Source organism: Passer domesticus, chromosome 6 (genome assembly GCF_036417665.1).
Source record: "Passer domesticus isolate bPasDom1 chromosome 6, bPasDom1.hap1, whole genome shotgun sequence".
Classification (NCBI taxonomy): Eukaryota; Metazoa; Chordata; class Aves; order Passeriformes; family Passeridae; genus Passer; species Passer domesticus.
Window position 1 is genome coordinate 60,539,761 of NC_087479.1, and position 25,902 is coordinate 60,565,662.

The window sequence follows — 25,902 nt, forward strand, 5'->3', positions numbered from 1 at the left end:
TTCTTCCTCCTCACAAGGTTGAAAATCTAACGCAATGACTTCCAGAGCAGTCATCAAGCTTGGAAAATTTCATTGTAAGCAAAATTCACACTTACATTAAAAAAACCAAATCTTCCTTGAAAGTAGAACACTTAAAGTTCTTGTCATTGTTTGATGAGAGGCAATAGGTACCAAGCAATTTCAAAACCAGGCTTCTAATTTACCTTTCCCAAGTGAAGGGTAAACTGCCCTGATTTCTTGGCGTCCATCTCCTTTCTGCTTTTTGGTTTGGATTTTTTTCTGAGTAAAGGATATAGAGACAAAACTGGCTCTAGTGTGAGTTTCATTTCAAGCAAGGTTAGTAAGGGAAGAGGCAATGTTTCCTTGACTAAAAGATGCCATAGGCAGGAGTAGGCAAACTTTAAGACATTCACACCCCTCACCAGGTGGGTTTGGGATAGGTTTGAGAGAAGAGATAATTAGAAAGTGAAAAACATGAGAACAAAAATGAAAGGAAGAGAGGAGTAAGGCAAACATATTATAGTCCTTCCAGATGTAAAAAAAAATAAAATTCCATTGGTAGCTGATTTGCCCTATCACACATTGAGCTTGGTTTATTCAGGAGAATTGAAGAGAACAGAAAGAACAGAGAACTGAAGCTTGACATTCCAACTAGTGAAAACTGTTTCCCACATCAGAAACAAACTTCTGGGCTCTAGTGGAAGAAGAGAGAAAAGGGACACAACAGAGAAGTCAGCTCTTTGCTGGAGCTGCCTTCTGCAGCTGACAGAGGATAAACCCCAGTTCTTGCCCTTTTCCAGAAAAAGAAACTCAGTGTGTACACTTGTAGGGGGTAATTCATGGCTCTGGCACTTCCTATCCTCCCTGAGGAAAAGAGTATCAAGTGTGAACATATTTCCTTTGCCATTTAGCACAGCTCTTCATCACGGGCTCTATACCTTGTCTTCTGTATCACCCAAGAATTCTATCATTATCACTATTGTGTGCAAAATTCTCATATCTCTCATCTTCATCTAATGACAAAATTCTCTCTCAATTTACCTATGAATCAGATACTAAAATTTGCCTTTTAGCCTTTGGAAAAAATGGCTCACCTGTGAAGTTCTTTGAAGCCTCAGCATACAAAAACCCTGATTGTCACCCTGATGTTCTGTGGCCTCTCTACAGAAGTGGGCCTTTCATCCATCAGCACCATTTTCCGCTTGCTTTTTAACATGTCCAGAACTCTGCAGCTGGACTAATGACAAATCAAACCACTGGAATAATCATAGGAGCATCTCACATCTGTCTTCTGCTGTATTATATCACCCTCTTAGCTCTCGGGCAGCATAAATGTGGCACCAGTTGGCCACTATCATCTATGACTGGGCTCACTGTCTTGGTTTGAAAAGACAGGTGTCCGCTAAGGAAGGCAGGAGCCTTCCTTGAAACGGAAAATGCAAACCCCTTTTCTCAGAATTATTATAATTTTTGAAATTAAGAGGCTCTCAGGCAAAGATATGGGAATAACAGTTCTTTACTAGGAAAATTAAAAAAAAATACAAACGCAATAGTACAAACAAAAAAACCCTCCTTAGAGAGTCAGAGCAGGAGCTGAGCCCTGTGGGTCAGGGTGGTGGCACAGTCCCATCCCAGGGTGGCTCAGCCCTCCTGCAGTGACAGCTGTGCTTCTGCCGGAGCAGGGATCCTGCACAAGGCTGGAGTTTTCCTCTGAAGCTCCAGGGCTGCTGGAGATGGGCCTGCTCTTCCTCTGGGAATGCAGGGCGGGAGAAAGCTGCTCCTCTGGGAATGCAGTAGGCAGAGGCTGCTGTGCTGTTCCAGGCTCATATTGTATCCAGGCAGGAATGCTTGGCTCCTCCCCTGGGAGGAGCATCTCCCAATGGGAGAATGGAATTTTATAAATCATGCAGTGACCCATTAATTATCTTCTGTTCATGGGCCATTCTGTTCAATGGCCCATGAACAGAAGATAATTAATAATTAATGCCCCATGAACAGAAGAGATCTCCTGGAGGGAGGATTGGTTGTGGAAAAGACAAAGAAAACTTCCCAATGAAGAGAAGATAACTGTCACCTCTAAGAGATGGGAAATATCATACCCCCAAACCATATTTTACAGCACAGGACACTCATTAATTTCAATACAGTCTAAAGAATTATTCTAATAGACTGTAAAGAATTGTTCTGTACAAATATGCAGTAAAATCAAATTATCATTTTTTTTTTCCTCTTTAGTTTCCAGATAAAGAATAGCAGGTATAGTGTAATAAACTAATTTGGTGGGATTCATGAAAAACAACACTATCTCATATAGGTCATGAATAACTTTTATGCATTTTTTTCCCTATGATTTCAATAGGAATATATCAAATAGGACAGCTTCAAATTTAATTTTGATTTTCCTAGAGGAATCTTAAGGAACAGTGTTTTAGAGCAGAGTATAGGCACTGCTGCTCCATAAACAGAACACAACCACTCTCTTCATCTTTGAATTCTCTGGATTTTATTTCAGGGAATCTCTATCAAAAAATAGCCAATTTAGTACTTATTCCAAATTAAGTAAAATGTTGTGAATTCATCAATACGTGCTTACTTAAGCACATACTCTTGTGCACCTCAGTAAAATTTAATGTATTTAAGCCTTCATCCATGGGGGTCTAAGAATCACCAAGCCTTAAAGCATTAGTTAATAATCTTTTATGCAGATAAAAATTAGAGTTGGGTCTTCTTCACTCACAGCTTAAGAAGAACCAAATGATCATTTAACTGAGTTGTCCCAGAACTTTTCAGGAATAATCAAAATCCAATTAATGTCAAAATTATAGGGTTTTATTCATATGTATCTGTTTTCATGACAGATGACTGCACATGTGTGGTAATTTAGAAGCATCCTTTTTTGTCTACACCTCAAGACAATACTTCATTGTGGTGTGGCATTAGTGTTTCCAGAATACCTAAGTTAATACAAAAGGTAAAACTTCTTCCACCGTGTACTGGAAAAATCTGTCCACCAAAAACCATACTGTTTCTAGTAGAACTAGGATATTATCCTGGCATTCACCAGTCCTGGCTTTGTGCATGTTAACATAGTACATGTCTGCAGTCATCTTCTGAAAATAAATGCCACTGGATAGAAAAGTACTGAGTTTACCCAAAAAAAGCAGCAAGCAATAGTAAGCCACCAGGAGAAATACTTCAGCTAGGAATCTGTGGCGCTGCAGTTGTGGGGTTTTTGTTGCTCTGGAGACCAGATCAGAGAATAATACTGTGAGGGATATTCAGGGGAGAAAACAAAGAAAGATGAGACCCAGCAACAAAGAGACAGATGACACTGCCATCCCCAGCCAAATGCCTTCCAAATTAAAAAAAATCTCTTTTAAACTTGATATGAAAAACTATTCTTTGTATAACTTCTCTAGCTTCTGTATATTTATATGAGACTTCCCCAAATATTTGATATTTGTTATTTAATAATAAATTTTAAAAATAGCAGACAACAAAATGTACATTTGCTATTTCAAATCTGAGACTAAAATAAAATCCTTCTTACCACAGGGAATCATGACATCTGAAACATCAAGGGACCTTACAGAATGGAAGGATCCCAAGATTTGTTTGGCCTTCTCCATGCTTTAGCAGTAACTACTTGCATTCAAAGGTGGTAGAGGGTAGTTTGGGAAAGAAATGGTGGATGCATGGAAAGCTAGCAAAGCCAAAAGAACTCTTATCCAGAAAATTCTAAAGGTAATAAATTGCCCTGAACTTTCATGCTACTGTGTGAATACGTATGCCTGTATATATAAATACATACATGTTTTCAGTGTGTAATTCTAAAAGAACTGGGAGAGGGAAGACACATGAAATGCATTTAATCCTAAATGTTTGTTTATATAAAGCAACAAAATGTCAAGGGTTTATTTACTGAAGTTTTCTTCACTGGCATTCTTAGTGTTTGTTGTTTAAATTTTAAAATCCTGTGCTTTGTTTCTGTTCATTCTTTAGCCTGACCTTCCTAAAATGACCAAGCTGATATTATGATTAATGAGCCAATTATTTTCATCTAAGACATGGAATAAAACAAATAGCCTATTCCCCTCCAATTTACTTTTTTAATAAATCTTGCCCCCGCCTCCTTTTTTTTAACCACTGAAAGTTTATTATATATTTCCTATGCAATTCATTCCCTAGATTAATAGGATCTGAACAAGGCAGGCTAGAAATGTGGGGGTTTAATTACCTTTGCTACTAAAGCTAGATGTAAATACAACTTCACTGATCAGAAGTGAAAAGGCTCAGAAGGGAGGCCGACAGCAGTGCAAAAAGGAAGAATACATGACTTGAAAACAGTCACCCTCCCTACAAGACTAAGTGAAGGGACCATCTTTCTTCCCTTGTCTTCCTGAGGCATGTTTTCACCTTTTATTCAAAAAAAGACCCCTGAAGTGTGTAACAAAGGTACAGTTGCAATAAAAGAGTATGATAATTATTTTTTATAAATAAATTCTAAGCCATGCGGATTAACTGTACATTCGTAAAAGGAAGGAAGGGAAAGAAAAAAAAAACAAAAATCCAACAATACTGTGGGAAAAAAATTTCTCCATCCAAGGAGCACCACAGTTAAACAAACAAATACACTGGAACAGCATAAAGGGAAATTCATTATATTATACTCAAGAGAAAATTTAATAGCAATAAAGGAAACTGCTCAAGGGCCATGACTTCTAAACTACAGGTCCTGAGAATCTCCTTCCTCCTTGAACAGCTGCAAAACACCAGTTTTTAGTTCAGCTGTGGAGCCTTTGGCAATTTGGGGTCTTCCAGTGCTCGCTGCAAAAGAACCGCCGTGCTGATGGCTGCAGACAGCTCTGAGCCTGCCTGTGATAAGAAGCAATTTGGTATGCAGGGTAAACACTTTGCTTTCCTTTAGCATTTCTCTGTCTTCAGGCTAGGACTTTCATTTTCTTTTTGCCATCTTATGAAAGACAGGAGAGAGAGGCACTTTCAGGGAAGTGGAGATAACAGTTTGCAACTCCCAGTGCAAAAAATGGACTTATTTTACTGTGTACTGCTCTGAGTACCAGGCCCTCAGCAAAGCACCCACAAATAATGAAGATTATAACACTGCCCTTCAGCATTTTTTTTGAGGATCTGTTTCTGTGGTCCTGTAGGTGCCTTCCACTGGAAGATTTCCCTTTGCTCTATGACCCAATACACTTGATAAGGATCAGCTTGGCAAATACCCAAAAAACACAAACCCAAAAAAATAACCCGCTCAAAAAAATGAACAAAACCAAAACAAAAACAAAACAAACAAAAAAACCCCCAACAAAACAAAACCAGAGGATGATGAAAATACCTTGCCCAAGGTGAGTCATCAAGTTTGTCAGAGACAGAAACAGAGCCAACTCAGCCTGAACTCTAGTCAGACAAAAAAGTTTCTTTCCTCATGCATCTAGTTCAGAGGATCCATAATCTGTTTGAGTGCTGCTCTTTGTACCATGGGAGGCCAACACATTGAACAATCCCAGGTCCCTCAACACAGTGGATGCAAACCACACAGGGCACAGACTTTGGGGTTCAGATATTCAAAGGGGTCACTTCCCCCATCTCTTTCAGAATACAACAAATATTTTTTCCCTGTTCGGTGCTGCAGATTTCTTGGACAGCAAATTAAAACATCCAACACCTTTCTGTGAGTCCCAAATCAATTCCATACCTGCCTAGGTGGGGATACAGATGCTTGGCCAAACAGTCAATGTCTTCCAGGTCTGAATAAACACAGAATTTAGAAAGTACAGAGTTTTAAGACTTTTGGTTGATAACTGCATTTGGACTGTGCATCAGCCTACAGAGGATGAAGAATGCAAAGTTACTGAAACATGCTATAGAAAACCTGTATCTTACAGGAATATTTTTGCTACTGACACATACTATTAATTTTTTATTATGGATTTCTGATCTAATTAATTCCCTGAATTTCTATGAATATTTTAAAATACAGAACTTATGTTTGATGTGCCCTCTTTTATTCTTAGCACTTTATGAGAGTCCACTATCCTCAGACCTTGATCTCATACCAAAGCCTATGTAAGCCCTAAGCAAAGCTTCAAAATGGCATTTAAAGAATTCTGTTGATTAATAATTTTACTTGTCAATTAATAATCAAGTTATATGCTACAGGCCAGCCTGTCTTATTAATGTTTACATTTTCAGTGTATAAATAGTCATACTTCCTCCTAATAGCTTAAGAAGCAGAAATATTTTATACTGAATATATAAAATATTTTAAAAATATATAAAATATAAAATATATTTTATACTGAAAATAATAAAGATTCTAAAACGCACACACACAGATAAGAGCAGTGCCACGGCACTCAAATATCTCCAGTGCTGAATGTAGAAGAAAAGAACTTGCTAGAGAATACTAAAATATAAAGGAAAATCCTCATAATCTTTGAAGCAGATTTTTTTTTTTGATCTTCAACTGAAAGCAATTCAACTGTTCTTTCCGATGAGCTGCAAAATCCTATAGCTGAAATCAGTCATGCATAGTCTTTAGGAAATGAGAAAAGAATAGCTTGAACTTTGGAATTCTATTCAGAAATTAGAAGAAAAGTCATCTTAATGGAAAGTTACTTTTCAGGATGACCCTGTGCTCTAAATTAATGCTGACTTTTGAAAAGCACTGGAGAAACCTGTGCCATTTCAGCAAGCATTAATTGATATTTACAGAGTGCCTCTGAGTGGAGTTATTGCCATTTCAGACAGCTCCAAAAGTCAGACAGATTAAGTACAAAGTGAAGAAACCTTCTCTTCTGTACTTCTTTGTTGACGTAAATTAAGTTAAGACTCTGAAATTGCTTCATTTGAAGAACTACAAAAATAAGAAAAATACTAGTAACTGTCTACACCACCACCAATACTGAAAAGTATCCTGGATTTGAGAAAAACTTAAGGCAGTCTGCACCAGGCTGACACAGCCCACTTTTTAAAAGTTCCGTCATTCTCAAACTTTCCATAAAACTAAGGCATTTATAACTGACCCCAAACATGGAAATCAAAGTGTCCAAATTTTCAAAAGAAAATCTGAAATCATTAGCAATTACTGAAAATTTGAACCACAGCTTTAAATAAATAAGTGACCCCTTTAGGGCACTCAATTACAGTTTGCTAAAATGCTAATAGATGTAGCCCTCTTCTTCACCCTTCTCTCTCATCTCCTGAACTCCTTGAAATGCACTAGCTGAACGAGAATTATTTTAAATCTCTTATTTTCTCTGTTCAGTGTCTTCATATTTCAGCACTCTCCCAGTACTCAGAAAGAGCAAACATTTTGTTCTCAGGAATGGAGTCTCTAATAACACTGCTTGTGTTTTATTTGGAAGAACAAAATACAAGTCAACAGTACCAAGAAAACAAAAACAGACCAAACAAAAGCCCCAGCAAAAGCCAAAAACTCAATCCAAATAAAACCCCTCCCAGTTCTGAATTTCCATGCTCAATGACAAATGGAAAACCTATGAACAATTCTGGTGACCAGAATAGAATTGTAACACAGAATATGGCTTAAGAAATAGGTAAGACAAAAGTGCACAGTGATTGATTCTGAGCTGCATGGAAAGAAAAGAAAAATATTAGTAGCTGCCCAATAGACATAAGAGTTTGACATAACATGACTGCTCTTGTATTAACAAGAACACAAAATGCATAATAACTGAAGCATTACAGAATTTTCTTCAATATCTGCCTTTCTGCGTTAGAAAAGGAGAAAACACTCAGAGCTTGAATGAATGGCAGAAGGTTGATAGGCAGAGACAAATGACAGCTAATATATCTTTCAAAATTAAGTCCCAAAATAGAGAACTTAATTCTGCTGCCAGGTAGTATAGAGTATTTAATTTGTTGTAAAACAGGGCCCTTACCTCCCAGCTTTTTATCTGAGATGTGCCAGTCGTGGTTGCCCAGTCTTCCCAGGGGCTTGAGCTACAAACTCAGATCTTCAAAACCTTTTACATTCCTTATTTATGAACTGATACACTTTGATCAGCCAAGCCAGGAATTCTTTCCTCCTCTCTATTTTCATCTTTCACCAAACTCTTGATAAAATTTTGTTTCAGAAGGGTTTATAGAGCCATGTTATACTTGGGGCAATTCACTAAAGATTATTTTCTATATTAATTTTAGAAGCAGATAAAAATCAAATATACCCCACTATTGAATTTTCCTGACAGTCGCTCTCTTCTTGCAGAAAGGCACAACCACACTCTGTAAAAATTAAACTAAATAACACATCCCCACACCCACTGGGAGAAAAGATTCCTCATCTTTCAACAGACTTAAAGTATGTAGGAAATGGCATAAGCAAATTCAATACATACTATAAGCAGATAAATTTAGCTGCATATTCAGGTACATTTCTTGAGAAGAGTAGCAAAAGGCTTCTGTAAGCAGTTGGCAGATTTTCTATTTAATTTAGTGTGTCACAGGTGAGGGGGTTAACTAACAGCGTGACTGAGGCTTTAATCAGGTGGCAATCAATACTGCAATCAAAAACAGAATCTATAGAACACAGAAAGAGTATGAAGTGTACAAGTGCAGCCATTGAAAAACCCTCTGCATCACACAAGGAGGAAACAAGGTGCTCTGTAAGGCTCCAGGGATTTTAAAATCATTTTATAATACTGCATGTTCCTCAGGGAAAATGAGAAACTGTTGAGTAAAATATATTTCAGAGGCAAGGGGCTGAGAAGAATTTCTCATTTCCTAAAACCTTCCCCAGCAAGAGGCAGCAACTGTGGATACCCTTGTCTCAGAGACCAAAACTGAGTTTTTTGTGGTTGCCCATTTCTGAATAACAGCAGCCAAAAAGTCAGTTTTAACTTAACAAGAAACTGCTCAGTTATTCTACTCATATTCAGAGATAAGGAAGAAAAGACACATGAAATACAGCTACTTCTGTCTGTTGCTGATGAGCTCTGTACAGCTCTTAGGCCCTGACAGAAATTAACAGAAAAGCCTTTCAATTTTGAAAATAAATACTGTGTATCTCAGCTGTGAATTTTAAGCTTCCAGTATTGTCAATGTTTTTAGGAGGGGAGAAGAAAAGAAGGTGGAAGAAAATAAGTTTAAGTTTTCTCTTGAAATGGGAAGACCATTTTTTTCCCAGCTATATGTGTGAGGGGATAAGTAGATAAGAGATATTTTGTGCTCCTTACCTCAGCACAGCTTCTGGGAAAGTTGGCACTGGCCCAAGAAAAATCAAGGTAAGTCCATTTCCACTTCTTACATACTGAATTACCTTCTTATTGTCTTCAACGCCCTTTTAAGTGTCATAAAATTAAACAAAAATCCACAACTCCATAGGAAAACTGTACCTAAACCACCACAGCCACTGGTTTGACTACCAGAGTAAATGTTATTACAATATTGACAAGGCATGATCCTCTTCATTACTTAAGTTGGCAGTGTGATTGTAGTCAGAATTTAAAGTGAGTTTTCATGTAATAACTCCAGCTGGAAACCAAGCCCCACACACCTGCTCACTCACTCCATCACACTGGGATGGGAGAGAGAATCAAAAGTGAGTAAACTCATGGATTGAAGTAAAGATTGTTTGATAAGCAAAGAAAAAGCAGCACACTTGAGCAAAGCAAAACAAGGAATTCATTCCTGGCTTCCCATGAGCAGCCATCTCCAGAAAGCAGGTCTCCATCACATAACAGTGATTTGGTAAATCAAACACCAACACCCTGAATGTCCCCTGCCCACCTTCCTCCTTGTTCCCCCAGCTTTATACACTGAGCATGACCCCACCTGATGTGGGACATCCCTTGGGTCAGCAGGCTCAGCTGTTCCTACTTTGCCTCCTGTGCACCTCACTCCCCTCACTGGTGGGTGAGAGGCACAAAAAGCCTTGATACTGCTCAGCAGCAACCAAAATACCCCTGTGCTACCAATTGTTTTCATTGAAAATCCAAACCACAGCCCAGTGCCAGCTAGCTACAGTGAAAAGAAGTAATTCTATCCCAGCCAAAACCAGCAAGTGTCCATTTTCCTCCTACGGATGATGGGCCTGTCAAAATCTTCAATCAAGGCTCAGTTGTTACAGTCCTACGAGCCTTAGTTGCTGGAGTTGTTCCAGCTCTAAAAATTGAAATTCATTGTTGATGTGCTACAGCAGAGTAAGTCGATACACCATTCACTTCAGCACCTCATTTCCTCACTAGAGATGCTCCACAGAAAGTGAACTTTCCTTCTGCCACATCCAAAGAAATACACACTACTTTGGACTGGAAGGATACACACTGCATAGGAATGTGGCCCTTAGGCTGAACAGATGTACTAATGGAGATCCAGTACCTACATTAAGACAGAAATTTTGGCTGATAGAGTGTGGTATTACAAAAAAAATGAACATTGGCAATGCCAAAGTTTCTATACTATTTGAGGTCAGACTGAAGAATCCGCAGACCAATCTGAAAATACCTGTGCCAAGTTTGCACCTAGCTCAAGTGTTTTGTTGATTAACCTAATTTTAAATCTTGTTGGATATGAAATTTATTAATTCAATAAAATGAATAATTTCTTTCATATAAATCAAATTGTTCACTTGATTAAAAATTTCAGTTTTGAGGTTTCTTAGAGAAATCAGTGCTTGAAATCCAGCCTTTTCCAAGGTGTTTAAGTAGCCACCATCAGTATGGATATAGGAACAAAACAACCCAACATATATGGCTTATGTCTTATAAAACCAGTTTCTCATCTTCTATTAAGTTATGAAAAGAAAGGAAATCACTTTTACCACATCAAGGAGTAAACACTTAGTGTTTTTGTTGAAATTGATCCTATGCTTCAGGAAAAACCAGCCCTTTGCCATGTATTTAGGCCATATTTCTCCCATGATGGTTACCACCATAGCTTTTCCTGTCTTCTTCATTTCTGACATTTCTAGACAATGCCACAGTTCTATGTTATCATCACAGGATATTTAAACAGTGCTCTGTTGTATTAAAACTAGAGGTTACATTAATATAGAGAATAAAAAGCATATCCAGAATATTTTCTTATGTCACACCATAACTTTTGTTGCTATTATTTTTTTAAATAAAATGACAAACCAAAAAAACCCTTAATCATATACTGCCACACAAACCAAAGCAGAGTTTCAAAGCTGTAAAAATAAAGCAGGCGCCGAGCTGTTTTCCCAGGATGTAATTGAAACCAGCTTGGCAGGAGCTGTGTTCTACTGGAACATGACAACTCACACTACTTGTTTAATCTTTGCCATCACCAATACAACTCTGCATCACACAGCTGGGGACTTGAGGAAGGACCTGTGCTGCTTCTACCACTGAATGTCCCTTACAATGTCAACATCACAGAAGGAAACCTGCTGTTTCCTCCTGAAGTGGAATAATGATGTCTCCAATTAAAAGTGTGTGGTTTTGGCTGGGGAGGGGGTGGATTGGGGGATTTTTAATCCTTCAAGTATTGTTACTCACAGCTTACTGCAACAGTCAAATAAAACCCAGATGCCAACTTGGTAACCAATTAGGTTAATAAATCAAACTGCTGCAATACTGTACAACAGCATAAACGTGACAAGATCAAACACTATCACTGGACATTACTGCATGTCTTTAAGGATCCTAAAAGATTTGCTACTCAGAGAGGATTGGAACCAAAATTCACTAAAAGCAGTTGAGATCTGGACACTAGTTTTCATTGAGCTGTCAGTGCTTCCAGTGAAGAAAAAAAAACAAAGCCAGCTGACAGCTATATCTAACAAAACATAAATGTACCTGGCCAAGGTGAAAATAATGCTCATTTTAACAACTTATAAACAGGACATTAATAACTTCTTTTAGCTTTCTGCCTGCACTTCTAGAGTGGAACCCATCTGCTGTATTTTATAAGCACACCTTGAAGTGAAATCAATAATGCTTTGCAGTCAATAAAGTAGCTATAAGCAAGAGTCTGGCAAACAAGTTAAGTACCCAGATGGGATCCAAGGAACACCATTAATTGCTACCATTGTGGTAGCCCATTCTTAAAACATGGTTTTTCCTTTACTAACTCTGCACAGCACAAGACAAGACAACATATAAAAAGACAACACTATAATCTTTCAGAAGTTTCACTCTAAAACATAAGCTCCACTCTCTCAGTTCCACTGACAGTTTAATTTTCCTCTTGCTCACTGTGAGTTAATTATAATTTCAACCTCTCACGTCACATCTGAGGCAGCTTTTTGACCCTCCAAGCACACTTGTCATCATTTTTAAAATATAAAACAAAACAAAATTATTTTCAATCACATGAAGCAGAGCTATTCTGATCAGTGTAGGTTTGATGTGTCCCAAATGAGTAATATAACCAAAATCCTAACAGTGACCTCCACTACATATACTGAGATTTCACAAATTGAGTTGGTTCCCAGGACACACTGAGCAGATGCACAGATGCATCTTGTCAGTGCCCTTGGTTCTGCAGTGCTGATGTACCATTAATTAAACGAATTCATCATGTAAATTGAAGAGATAAGAGTTCTGAGAAATCAGTTCCACATTCTGATCAATCACTCTGACAGCTGGGCCTAACTTTGCAGTTCTGGGCAGGGGGACTCTGGGGCAAAAGACACCACTGTAGAAGAAAAGGGACTCTAATTCCAGTCATGTGCCAGTGCAAAGAAAGGATAAATCAATTCTCAATGCAGATAGCATTAGAGCTAGACTACAGTTTGCTGCCACAACTCAAAACCATATTTGAACTAACATGACATTTTAGGAGTGTTTTTGTTGGTTTGTTTTTGTTGTTTTATTTGGAGGTTTTCATTATATTTTGCTTGTTCATTTTAATTCTGTGTGTTCAGTACAAAAATGCTGAGGTTCTCCAAACTCAGGAGGTTTTTAAGTGCCCTACAAACTCAGGGCATTTAAAAATGATAGGTTTTCTACACAGCAACAGCATTTTCTTAGCCCCCTTAGGATTCTGTGTGTCCAGCTGACCCTGCTTTCCTTCCCTGAACTGCAGCTCTGCACCCCAGAGTATGCTGACCTAAATGCAAACTCTTTTTCCTCAACTCTCTCTGTCCAGTCAGCTTCTTCCCTCTGGAGATAAAGGCCACCTCAACAAAAAGACCTCACTGCACTGTGCAGAGTGTGAAGGTCACCACTGAGCAAATCACCAGCTGAGCTTACATCATACACACACAGACACATATCTAGGGGAACTATTTTATTTCACAATCCTGACAACTTAATTTAACAGAACTGAACCTCAATAAAGACATATGCCACATCCCACAAAGGGTTTTACTCTCCCGCTAATTCTAATAAAACATTTTCAAATTAGAGAGCATGCTTCATGTTGAGCTACATATAATTTTCAACTGTTGCCTTCATTCATTTGAATTCCTACTATATTTGATTTTAAGTGCATATTACTTCAAATGCAGCTTCTCACCTGTGAATGTCAAATGCTCTTCTAGAATGTTCCAAGGGCTGTACATCAGCAGTTTATTTCCCTCTATTTGAGAGCAGTCAAGTCTTTGTAGTATTTTTGGTTGGTGTTAAATATGCAGAATAGTAAACTGTTAAGAAATGTCGTGCAAGGCAGTCAGAGAAAAGTTACTGATGAACTTGGAAAATACCAGTCTAGCCTCAGGGTATTAGAACAAACTCTGTCACACTGACTATCAAATTAGTGAGCACATATTCCTCCTTACCTCTAACTACTGTCTTCTCATTCTAACTTTTACAGCTTATTGGACCACATCAACTCCATGGTTCAATTTTTTCTTTTAAAACAAAAAAGACCCCAAACTCTTCCCATAGTGTTTTCAATTCATTTTTCTTAGCTCTGATTGGTATTATAATGCATATTTAATTATGTTTTCCTGCTAGACTTCCAAAACATGAAGTTAAGAAAGAAGAGGTAGACCCCAGCTGTGCTTTTGGAATGCAAATAGCGACCATCTACCTCTGTACAGTTATCAATAATTAATACCCAGTTACGTTCCACTACTGATACTGTGACAGAGGGATCAGAAATATCTTCACGCCACATAGTGGTAGGCAGGGAAAAGACTGTAAGAAGCTATTTAATCCATATGATTTTGCCCCACATCTTTATACATTTCATGTCCTCATTCTGGCCTACTATGCTGCTCTTTTTACAACGGGTTTTACTGTTAGTAAGTATAGTAAGACAATATGATACAATCATGACATTCTTTTAAAATTAGCATGGTCTCTGGAGTTGGTACTTAATTCACACTATTTTGGTTGCTTGCTCTCCCTAGGAATCCTTGCAGTGCGCTCCTTCCTGAAGCATGCTGAGCTCTAGAAATGTAAAGGCTTTTTCAAGCCAAAGGCAGTTGCTCTTAGTTGCACTTCTCACACACTTTCTCATTTTAAGAAGAAGCAAGTTAACAGAGAAACAATTAAAAAAAACCACAAAACAACCCTCTTTTTTTTTTCTTTAACCCACAGGCAGAGCACCTCTTTTCTCAGAGCTCATTCCACATTAACTTCTACCATCTTTAACTACAGTCACTAAATTGGACCAAAACCTTCTATCTAATAATTAACCAAATTACCAAAATAGCACTATTAAAGCAAGAATGATATTCCAATTCAAGATTTTAAAGTTTATGAATTCTCCAGCCATAAAAATGTTAATTTGGGCTGTGTGTAACGAAACTACAAAATACTCTCCCCCTTATCAGGACAGGCCTTATGTTGTTAAAAAGCTTTAGTCTGTTGCAGGTTCGTATCTTTAAGCTTTCTCCTAGCTACAACTACATGTGTCAGCAAGTCAGTGGGACAGCATGCAGACTTTAGAAGTGCATGAAAATTTAACTCCTTCAAGTTAAACAGTAAACAGGAAACCTTTGACTAAAAGGCTTCATTTTTAGCAGAAAAGCGGGAGTTAGAGTTCTTGCTCTCAAAAATCCACTTCCTTCCCCTTTCTCCTAACTCTTCAAATGGGATCCAAAGCACCAGCCATATAAACAACAGTGTTTGATGACTTCACATCTCTTGCTGCCATCCCTGATAGATCATGACTGAAATGGATTTTATTTAAGTTGTGGCACTGCAAAGAGAAGAAATGAAGTGAGGCTGTCTTTGCAAACACTGGCATACACTTAACTAAGCTCCGAGATAACCAAGAAAACAGATGCCGAGATTCAAAAAAATGAGCATTTTAGAGGTGCTGTATGGTATTCACAATTACTGTTTTCCTGTTTTCTTCTTTTAAAATAAGTGATTCCTGTAATATATTTCCTCTTCTTTCTCTCTGTCAGGAGAGCAGTGTATTAGACAGATGCAACTCTTTCTAGTCAGGGCATTAGGACTCGGGGATAAGTAGTTTACTACAGCTCAAAGGCACTCCAAGACATTTTCTCTAGTCTCCCACCCCCCAAATAGATGTGCTAAAAAAAATTGCTTCCGGAGAACCTTAATGTTTCTAGAAGCTCTGACTAAAAGAAAATCCCTGCCTCTTGTGAGCCTTGCTTAGCATTTTAAATCTGCTAGGTAGGCTTAGAGAACTGCTGGAACAGGCTTCAAGGAGGAAAACTCAAGTTTGACACTACCTTGAGCAGTTTTTGTTATTACTGACCTAACAGATCCTGTCTCTGATGACAGTGGGAGCATCATTTTCTCCACTGAATAAAACGCCAAATTCAGAACAGCAACAGACAGTAGAGCTGGCTATAGCCAACATAAAAATACAACCCCTGTGGCGGCACTAATATTTAAGGACTGAGTCAGTCATATCTTGGGGTAATGGGGAAACAAATAAGTTGAAGCCTTGGACTCATTCACTTTCAGTGTAATTCAGGCTGCACCTTTAAGTAACTCAGAGACACTGCTATAAGCACTACTGAAAAAGAAGATAGGGAGAGGTGAAGTTACTTTTCCCCTCTCCCCGATTCCTTTTTATGTCCTCATGTCTGACAAAGCCCATCTCGTAGCTGCTTGGAGCAAAAATTCTGCTGTTTTTCTTCTTAAGGGTTTTCTGATGATCTCTCAATGGGAAACTGAGCAAAGTGAGGTCTCCATACCTACAGTGTGAATCAAACTGAAAAGAAAGATAATTTCCTTAGCATCCTCTTCTTTATGTTTAATTACTTCTTGCACTTTCTCACAAGGTGTTAAACTAGGCTAGCTTATACTAAAGGCCTCACAATCCTCTGAACTTGACACAGAACTTGAAAAACAGGTCTAGTAAAGCTCAGAAAAGCAGAGCATTTTATAAAAAAATGAAGCTTGAAAAAGACATTCTGCTCCTTAAATCCCAGTCCCCAATGAAAGATGGACAGCCAAAGGACTGAGTGCATGTTCCTATTTAATTAAGGCAATCTCTACCTTTAGGAATAACAGGAGAGTGTTGTTTTCATTACATGTCTTGTGCAAAACTAACCTTTAGACAGGGGCATCTAAAAACACCCTAATAACTTCTAAAGAACATTGAAGAATTTTTATCTGTTTAGAGAAGTTTGTGATGCATAGAATTCTATGCATATACTCTGAACCATAATGTTAGAAGATTACAAGCCCATCCTTTTATCAGCAATAGGGCTCAATGTGGCATTCACATTCTCTGAACAAAGAAACATAATTCTCTCTCAGGGCTTTTTCCTGAAGAAGTACAGAGAGAAGAAAGAGAAAAACAATTCTTATCTCTACTTGCTGCACCTGTTTTGCACATGTGGAATGTGTTAAGAACATTGTTTACCTGAAGTGAGTTCTTAATTAGATTCTAGTGATAGTTGTTTATATAATTTGCCTATTGGGTCAAAGCTGTGTCCTAGCTGTCTGGAGACAGTCACGAGACTTTCTTTAGTATGTAATTTAGTACAGTATAATATGTATCTCTTTAATATAATATAGTATAATGTAACACAATATAGTTTAATAAAACAATTGTTCAACATTCTGAATCAATGAAATCAAATACCAATCATTCCCTGTGACGGGGGGCCCTGATTTCTACAACTCAGCAGCTGAAGAGTTTATTTCCAGAGTGAGTAACAGTCACCAGCTTCTCTTGTGCAACCTGTATATACTATTCCCTATTTCATTTCCTATTTGTATCCCTTACTCCAAAGAATGCTTTTAGTGCCAAGTATATATTGCTTGTTTTCTGTGAATAGGAAGCAGGGAGCACAGTTTTCTCTAGATGTTAATAAGACACTGATAACCTGAGTCAGTGGTACTACTTGATACCCATCAGATGAAGAGATGTAAAATTGTGCTTTCTCTCAGCTGAATCATTCATGTGGAGGAGAAAAAAACCCAAAAAACCCTAATGCATTTACCTGCTGACTGAAGAACTCATCATAAAATACTTGTCCAGTCTGATGCTGAAGAAAAGTCAGATACGAGGTATCTCCTGTTATTAAAAGCAGTGGCAAACATAAAACAGAAACCAATGCATCTAAAGCACCTAAGCAACAAAACCATTGGATAAAAAATATAATGTAATTGCTTCCAGGATTATTTTAGCTTCACTATGTTTGCAAATAAACACAAGCATTACTGTGGACTATTGAAGAATCTATCAGACTGTCAACAGACTCTTCAATAGCAGAGTGTCAATTTGACAACTCAATTACCCGAGAAAAACATACTACAAAACTACAAATTGTGAAATGTCATATTTACAAACCAGCAAAGAGAAACTCAGCCTCTTGCCACCATTTCAGCTCTAAAAGCTTCTAATAGAAGATCATATTAAGAAGAAAATAAAATCTTCTCAGTACTCTTTAAAACAAAAATATGAGTACAAAATTAAAGCAGTAAGTTTGGTCTGTATAAGGCTTTGTGTAGTATCTGCAGACATTAACTAAAACATTTCAAGCTACATTCTGAACAGTTGCCCTTGCAAATGTTCTTTCAGAAATCATCTGAGATGCTACTCTGCAGGATGAAGAGTCTGACTCACTGAATTGAGAGATATCACTGAGTCATGGTAGCTGAGTCATTCAGTAGTTATGTTTCTACCTAAAACAATTTTTAAATTTGAAGCAAAATTTCAAAGGAAAAGGGAAAACATTAATTCAGAAATGCAAGTTTTCCTTTTACACAGGTTCCTTTGCAATAAAAACCACAAGGACATACATAAGGAAAAAAAGTTACAGAGATGTCAAATTTTGGAAGTAGGAAATGTATAGAAATGGAGCGCTTGACAGATATTTCTACTAGACAGCTGAAGTTTTAAGCGTAGATCAATTGCTGTTCTGGTACTTTTTGCTAAATTTCATTTATTTGGCAGCCTGCACAGAGCTATGATTCTTTTCATCATTACCATAACAATGTCACTGCTGATACTCAATTGAGTTTTTAAGGGGAATGCATGCCACTTTGTGGGTATAATTGACTTAGGGTCATTACTATCTCAAAATAGGGAAAAAGATGAAGAGAGCTACCAGCCTGTTCTTCCTGACTCCAGCTTTGTCAGTCTTACATCTGCCTTCACTGCCCATTAACAGCTACTCTTATTCTTAGACATTTTACATAGTTTTAATAGAGAATTACCTTAATAACCTGCTACAGCTCTGAACAGAATGAGAGAAAAGCAAATGGTCATCCATTGATTTTAGCACTGAAAATATTCCACCTAAGATTTAAGCTCCATCTTATAATAACCTCTCCAAACATTAGAAATATTGTACCCAAAATCAATGCTAGACAGAGATGAACAACAAAAATACATAGAAAACTGATTCACTTCTTTAGTCCCTTTTTTTTGTAAAGAGACCCATTCCTCTGATAAGCTGAAGTAGAGATGTTATCGTTTTAATGGTTTCTAGAGCATTTATAGTATTCCCTATGGTAATCCAGCAACCTTCTTTTTTCTGATACTTCTACTCCTCACTTTTTTTTTTCCTTCCCAAAGGATCACAGCTTGTCCTCTACCCCAACAACATCAAGAAACCCCAAACAAACACAAAAATCCACAATCAGATAAAGAAAAAAGGCTGGGCTTATTCCATCCAAATCACTGCTAAATTAATTAGTCCAGAGTATTTTTCCCACCATCTTTTTTACCTTCACTTTTCCCCCAGCTATATAAAAACAAAACACATAAACAAACAAAACTAAAACAAATAAACCCCAATGCAACAAGCACACACACACCACTTCTGTGCTAAAATCTTGACTGAAGATATTTATGCATGACTTGAGTCAGTTTAATTTGAATTGCCAGCTTTTACAGGGAAGGATAATATCTTATGTAGTTCATGTAAGTTCCATACTCTTGTAATATTCATTCTTCTTATATTATTACTTATAAAATTTTACAACCTTATGACTAAAAGGAGAGAAATATCACAATTTCTCTGAAGTTCAAGACAATTTGGTGCTGAATGCCCATTTCTCCATTGAAACAATAAGCCATTCTCCAAATTTAGATCCAGAACTTAATTCAACTAAGAGGTACACTTTCTTCTTGTGTTACTCCTTCATTGCCACTTACTGATACTAAACAGGTAAATTTTTTCCAGCTATTTCATGGCCTCAGACTTTCTCAAACAAAATGATTTGCAGAGCTGTACAAGCATATGGGGGGGCCTCAGATAGGTGACACAAAGGGCTCACAGGTTATGTTGAAATTACACTTCTTTTGAGAAGATTTTCCTCCAAGAGTACCACACCAGGTGAAACACAATACTTTTCCCATAGTCTCTTCATAGCTTTGAAGGGATCCATTTGTTTTTCCTTATTTCTCTAGGAGGACTAATCTTATTTCTTCACCCACATTAATTCCTGTTATTTCCCCATTACTGTGCTACTGCAAAAGTACTTCCATTTGCAGTTACATACCATTGCTGATGACATTCTTTTTGCTCTGCTATATAGAACTTCTGAAGGTATTTTAAGTTGATATATCAATATTTCTTCTTCAGAGATTTTGCTTTCCCCTTTGAAAGATTTAAACCTCTTCACAGCAACATAAATTCAGCCTTTGATGCCAAAAAGGGTTTAAGTAGCTGTTCTGCTAAGCAGGATGTAGAGTTTCTTCAAATGATTCTCATATCCAATCCATAACTTTTACGCAAACAAAAGCTTGTCTTCCAGAAAACTGACTTTTTGTAATATTAAGAAAAAAACACAATGCCAATTTGCAGTGACTTACTGACTTGCAAGAGCCATTTTCTGCCTTCCTAATTCACTTGAAAACCCAGCCAGAAATCCACATCTCTCAAGGGAAGCAGAGTTTGCATCTGAATTATTTTTCCAGGCACTTAAATCAAGAATTTAGAAGAAACTGAGTCAGTGAGTATTTCCCAGCAGCCTGCTTGAACTCTGCTCTGCAGGCTTATATAGCTTCTTCCTTTCAGACACAACCATGGTGAGATATCCCCCAGAGGAAGTCCTTCATGAACCCAGAGAAAAATCATAGATGGCATTATCCAGGGAAAGAGAACTGAAGTCACATGAGATGTAATTATTGACATTTTCTCACAATTATGTATATAACTGCAACTTATATTCAGTAAAATGAGTTTTTCAAACTCTTAAAAGTAGAGTATAAACAATAATATTTCCAACAGAGGGAGCCATCCCAGAAATAAGACAAATTCTTTGTTTTAGAAAATACATTAGTAGAAATGGTTTTAGTTCACAAGTAAAAGCATTACATTTTCAGCCCAAAAATTAATCTAATTTTTTTAAACTCAAAATGAGCTTCTCTATGGTTTCCGTCTCAGGCAGTTTTTGAAAGACTTTACTGAGATAACAGTGAATTTAAAAGAATACATCAGTATCATTCTACATTGGAAGAGAGTAGATTTTTTAAAATTTATACTAAAGGATTTGTGAATCTGGAAGAACACTCATAGGTTTTATATTAATTTGTTTAATTATTTGCTCAGAGTTTGTTTAAAGTTTTACCATTTAATATCAATTAATATTTCTATTTTTAAAAACTAAACACATTCACTGACAGAACATAAGACAGTCTCTGATTGAGAGAAAAAGGAAAAAAACACATGAAGTGACTGAGTAGCTATCCAAATTGGAGCACATGAACCTTTCCTTATTGCCCAGCCTTTAGAATGACAACAACTAGATTTAACAACTTTACATGCAAAAATCTGAAACAAGACACAATAGAAAAAGTCAATACACTCATTAATAATTTTGCCCTTGAGGTTTACAAAATCTAAAAAGACAGTGTAAGTCTGCTGAGTTTGGAATTTTACATCTGTTTTTTTTTTTTTTTTTTATTCTACACACTAATTTGGCAGAAGTTCTAGGCCAAATCCTGCATTACTTGGTCAGGCCAAACAGCTCCCCAGAGCAGAACTGTGTCTCAAAGCTGTTCAGCATTATAAGAAATTATCCAAAAATGGATTTATGCCTTAAATAACACAAGGACACCTCTTACAGAATTTATGTGCTACTCAGTGTGGAATACTGCTCTTGCCTCACGAGGAAGCCTAGCTGGGTAGAGAAATGTTTCTACATTCTTTAACTCTGATACAGAAAAAATTAAAGAGACCCTGACTCAGCATTCACAGTGTTTTACTGTAACTTCATCGTCTAATTATTACAGCAATTAACCTTTTAGGGTCATGTGGAAAGGGTACTCAAGAATGAAATTAAGATATTCATACACGTCAATGTTGTTCATTTAATTACAGACCTGCATACTTTGTATTGCCCAGAAAATACAGAAAAGCATAACTGGTCCAGGAAAAACAAGGGAAGCCTTTGAAATGAGAGAAGAAGGAGATAGAAGGGACCTGTTGAAACAACCAATAAGCAGTGATTCACACACCTCATAAAACCCCGACACAGAGAGGCTGCCGAGTTCACAGCCACTGTCTCCAGAAAGCAATGACTGCCTGATTAGATAAAAATTATTACTGAAAGCTGCACCTTCATCTGTGACCAGTCAAGGAGAAGCCAAGGAACAGCTCCATAAGCTGTGACAAGAGGAGACCAAAGCACGAGATGCTTGTCCAGATCACACCTGTTTTCACTGGTTCCTCTGCATCAGACCCTTTTGAGCACACTAGAACAACAAGGACTATACACAGAAGGCTAATGACAGCTTTAACTCCTCTCTTCCACATTTTGATTCAGCTGATTAAGGCATGTACATGTCCATGAAAAACCCCCACAGGTTGAGATAGTCTCCACATCTTTTGGCACTGGAAAACCTGAAGCAGATATGCCAGGGCAAGCTAATAAATGGTTACTTTTACATGCAGGAGCAGCAGTCAGTCACTATCTCAAAAAAAAAAAAAATCTTAACTTATTTATTTCACTAGAATAGTGGCTCTGATGTCACAATTTATTATACCGTAAAAGCAGCAATACAGAAGCAGCAGTAGAGAATTGTGACATAGTTTTATACGTATTAAAAGTTTACACAGCTTAGAACTCTATGTTGCACTGCAGCAGTATTTCATTACTTCCAAATTAATTGTCCAAGCAGGAGGTCATAGATCCTAAACTAAGCTTTCATGACTAGCACAAAATAACAGCATCAACCACTACAAGCACACGAATGACAAGCAGCTGTGCTTCTGCAAAGATTAAAGAATGTCAACCCTCCTTGAGCCTTTTTCCCTGGAAGCAGCCATAACCACAAACTTTGAAGACAAACACAAAGACTCCAGAGAGCAAAAAGAGAAAAATAAAGTCTCTAGGGGGGAAGAAAACCCCACAGAAAAAGATAAGGTTCTCTGTCACAATAGGATAGCAAATAGGACGTACATATTTATCTTCAAGTACTTAAAGACTTAAATTCATCTTGTGCATCTGTACTCATAAGAAATTCAGAAAAAAATTCTAAAGGGCAGTGGACTAACATCTATTTCCCTTTCATAGGATGGGACAACTCCAAACACCAGCAAGGGGGGTATCACCCTATTAACATTAGCAGCACAGCTCTGTACAGCTTCCTGTTGGGGCAGTGATTGAGTAAATTAGAGTTTCAGAAGTTTACCTGATGTAAAGGAAAAAGAATTTAGAAATGTTAAAAAAAAAAAAAGTAGAGACCTGTGCATTAGGGGTTTTTTTTGGGTCCACATAATAGACAAGCTTTATAAAGTTTTATATGGCAGATACTTTATCTACTAGTTTTCAAAAGTTTCAAAGCTTCTAAATTTTTCTAAGTTATCACATTTATATACAATTTCTGTTGTGACATTACTCAAGAAACAAACTCCAGTCATTGTGCACTCTGAAACTCCCAAGATGATAAAAGTAATACCTGAAGAGCACACTTAAACACGGACAGAAGAACAGATACTAGTTAAAGTCACTAACCTTATTATCTCTCCCCGGTTCCCTCACACCACAAGAGCTTCTCAGGTATTCTGCAGCGTCTCAAGTTTCAGGGAGGGCTGGGGTGGGGGTGTAGGGGGTGATGGTGTGGAAATCTGATGCAGTTAATAGGCTGCAAGGTGTGTGCCATCCCATCTTATTGCTTGCACCTGGGCACTCCTCACTATCCTCCCCCTGCCCCAGAATTTCTCTCAGCAGGTTGTAATCAGTTTTGTTAATCTAAATTGTTTCACTACAATGGGAGTGGTGTACAGGGCAGTTTTCCAGTTCTCAGAAAGAGCTGTCTGAGATATTTACAAAGCTTTGGAGACAGTAAAGACTGATTTTATTTTATTTTTATGTTTGCTCTAAAAAAGAGCTCACTGTTTTTAAGACTCTTACAACTCCTGATTTTAAGTGGGTAGGTCAGTACAAGAAATCCACTGGTGATTTATGTTTAGTTTTCTTAGACTCAACAGAGGAGAAAAACTGTAAGTATGAAGGACAGACTCATTAGAGTCTAAAGCTACAGGGAAATGCAAAGCCAGATGTAAAGATAGAGTTGTTTGGACTTTTAAAGTAAATAATTATTGCTTTTCCTGAAACCCTTTTAAAAATCATATACACTGAAGACTCCAGGGATTTTTGGAAATAATTTAATTTAGTCTGCAGTCCAAAGATAATGTTAAAATAAAGCACAACTAAATTGAGCCTCTTTACATTGATGATTTTAATGGAAAAATTAATGGAAATAATGGAAAATTTTTCTCAAGATTATTTAGTATTTACTGTGATAAACTGACTACAACATACATTCCCTGTTCTGTGCCCTGTGGATGGAGGAAGGGAGAGAAATAGGGGGGAATCTGAAATCAGAAAAGGGGAAGGTTGAGGGAATGTTGAGTCCAGCTGAAGAGGGGAGTGACAGAATGGCTTGTTCAAGCACCTGCACTGGTCACCAGTGTTGGTTTTGTCAGGACTGCCACAGAACTAAATAGATTTCAGTGTGGTTAAATGTGTGAAGTTTTTGGGTTTGTTTTTTTGAATGGAAACTGCTGCTCTCCTTTTGTCTCTGAATTTTTGCAAGACTCAAACCCAAAAAATGTAGCAGCACATTACAGTTTTGTGATTGACTCTCAGCCTGGCAAGGGAGGAAGAGACAAAGCCCTATTCAGCTGACAAAATTACCAAGTTATGATCTTTTGGTGTGAATGGAGTGTGCAGGTCCGCAAAAAAAAATCAGTGAGATGTAAGACTAAGGCAAGATGAATGTGTAACAGTATTTAGACAGATATTTGCTCTCGTCTGTTTTTTATCAGGAATTCATGGGATGAATATTTTAATCTTATCTGAAAGGAAACTTGGAAAGTAAATAAAAACAAGGGAATACAAAGATTAACTCTTAAGTCTATTTATACAATAACTATGAATAGGTACATTCAGCACTAATGACATACTTCCTGAGTGAATATATATTTTCTCATTGTTCATTTTGTTGACATGACAATAAATTAATGTGGGGGCTAAAGCTTCTGTGTGACCCTCTCAGTTGTGTTGGGCCTAATTTTATGTGCATATATTTCTGAGCTCAAAGGGTGCATGAAAAACAGTTCAAGGAGGACATGTGCATTCTAGGGTGCATAAAAATCATCTGGAAAACCAATATTAATGGAATACAAATGTTCACTGAGAGGGTAGATAGTGGGTCAAGCATCAGTATTAAAGTTCCCTGAGAAAGAGTGATGGATAGTGCTGAAGAGCAAAAACTAAAACCCAATTTATTGGGTTTTTTTTTACTGTGCCATCTTTGTGATCCTCCAGTATTGTGGGAAAATGCTTCTGTCTGTTGTTTGTATGAACAGAAGTGCTCATTTAATCTGTGTGAAATACATTTTGCAGAAAGAATCCCATGTCAGTCCCCCTGCTAGATTGCTTCTAATTGACCTAACTTTTGTTTGTAAATGCAGGGGAAAAAATAAACCTAAACCATGGCATTCAGTACTTCTTTGTGACTAACCATTTCAGAAGAAATTAAGAGCATGCTGAACATGTTGATATAGCATAATTTATTTGTTGTAGAAGCTGAAATGATTCACCATTCACTGTAAATTCTTTTGCTGAATGTAAGCTCCTGAATCAGTTTTTTTGTGTGCAATGCAGAAGTAATTTCTCCATTTGCAGTTAATCTGTATATGTTAGATATCAGAGGGCCAAAATAAACCAAATTATAAGCAAATAAAATTCTGTTGATGCCAGGGAAATTGCCCAATGCTAGGCTTGTTACCTAATAGTCTTTACCACATTGGTTGGCAGAAAAGGGTACTTGCTGTCTAAGACTGTTGACTGCAGGTCCTTTTTGTTTCTTTTTGGTTTGTCATGCTTTTAACATGTCTCAGAATGATCATATAAGATGATTGACAACACAGACTTGTTAAACACTGTTGCTGGCTTTGGGGAAGTTGTTTAGATATTACATTTAGATCTTTATATTCTTCCTTTCATCTGGTAATAAGATGCTTACAATGAACCATTTTCTTCCTCAGGCCATTTTCTGTGAGATAAAGCTGTCCACAAGCAAGAAAGCACCACAGCATTGCCTCTGACTATA

The 25,902-nt window shown here is 37.4% G+C and overlaps 2 long non-coding RNA genes across 2 annotated transcripts in view; both read right to left on the minus strand.

Annotated features, from left to right (window-relative positions):
* Positions 1 to 3,275: 3,275 nt before the first annotated feature.
* The window catches only part of LOC135303914 (uncharacterized), a 33,445-nt gene continuing 10,818 nt past the window's right edge, over positions 3,276 to 25,902 (minus strand). The window contains exons 3-4 of the long non-coding RNA XR_010365334.1: positions 5,717 to 5,845; positions 3,276 to 4,972 (exon numbers count right to left, since the gene is read on the minus strand). This is a non-coding gene — a long non-coding RNA (uncharacterized LOC135303914). The remainder of the gene's footprint in view (positions 4,973 to 5,716; positions 5,846 to 25,902) is intronic.
* Positions 13,602 to 23,435, minus strand: LOC135303910 (uncharacterized). The gene is made up of 3 exons (XR_010365327.1): positions 23,298 to 23,435; positions 17,330 to 17,403; positions 13,602 to 16,089 (listed from the first exon to the last, which is right to left on the minus strand). It is a non-coding gene; the product is annotated as an uncharacterized LOC135303910 (long non-coding RNA).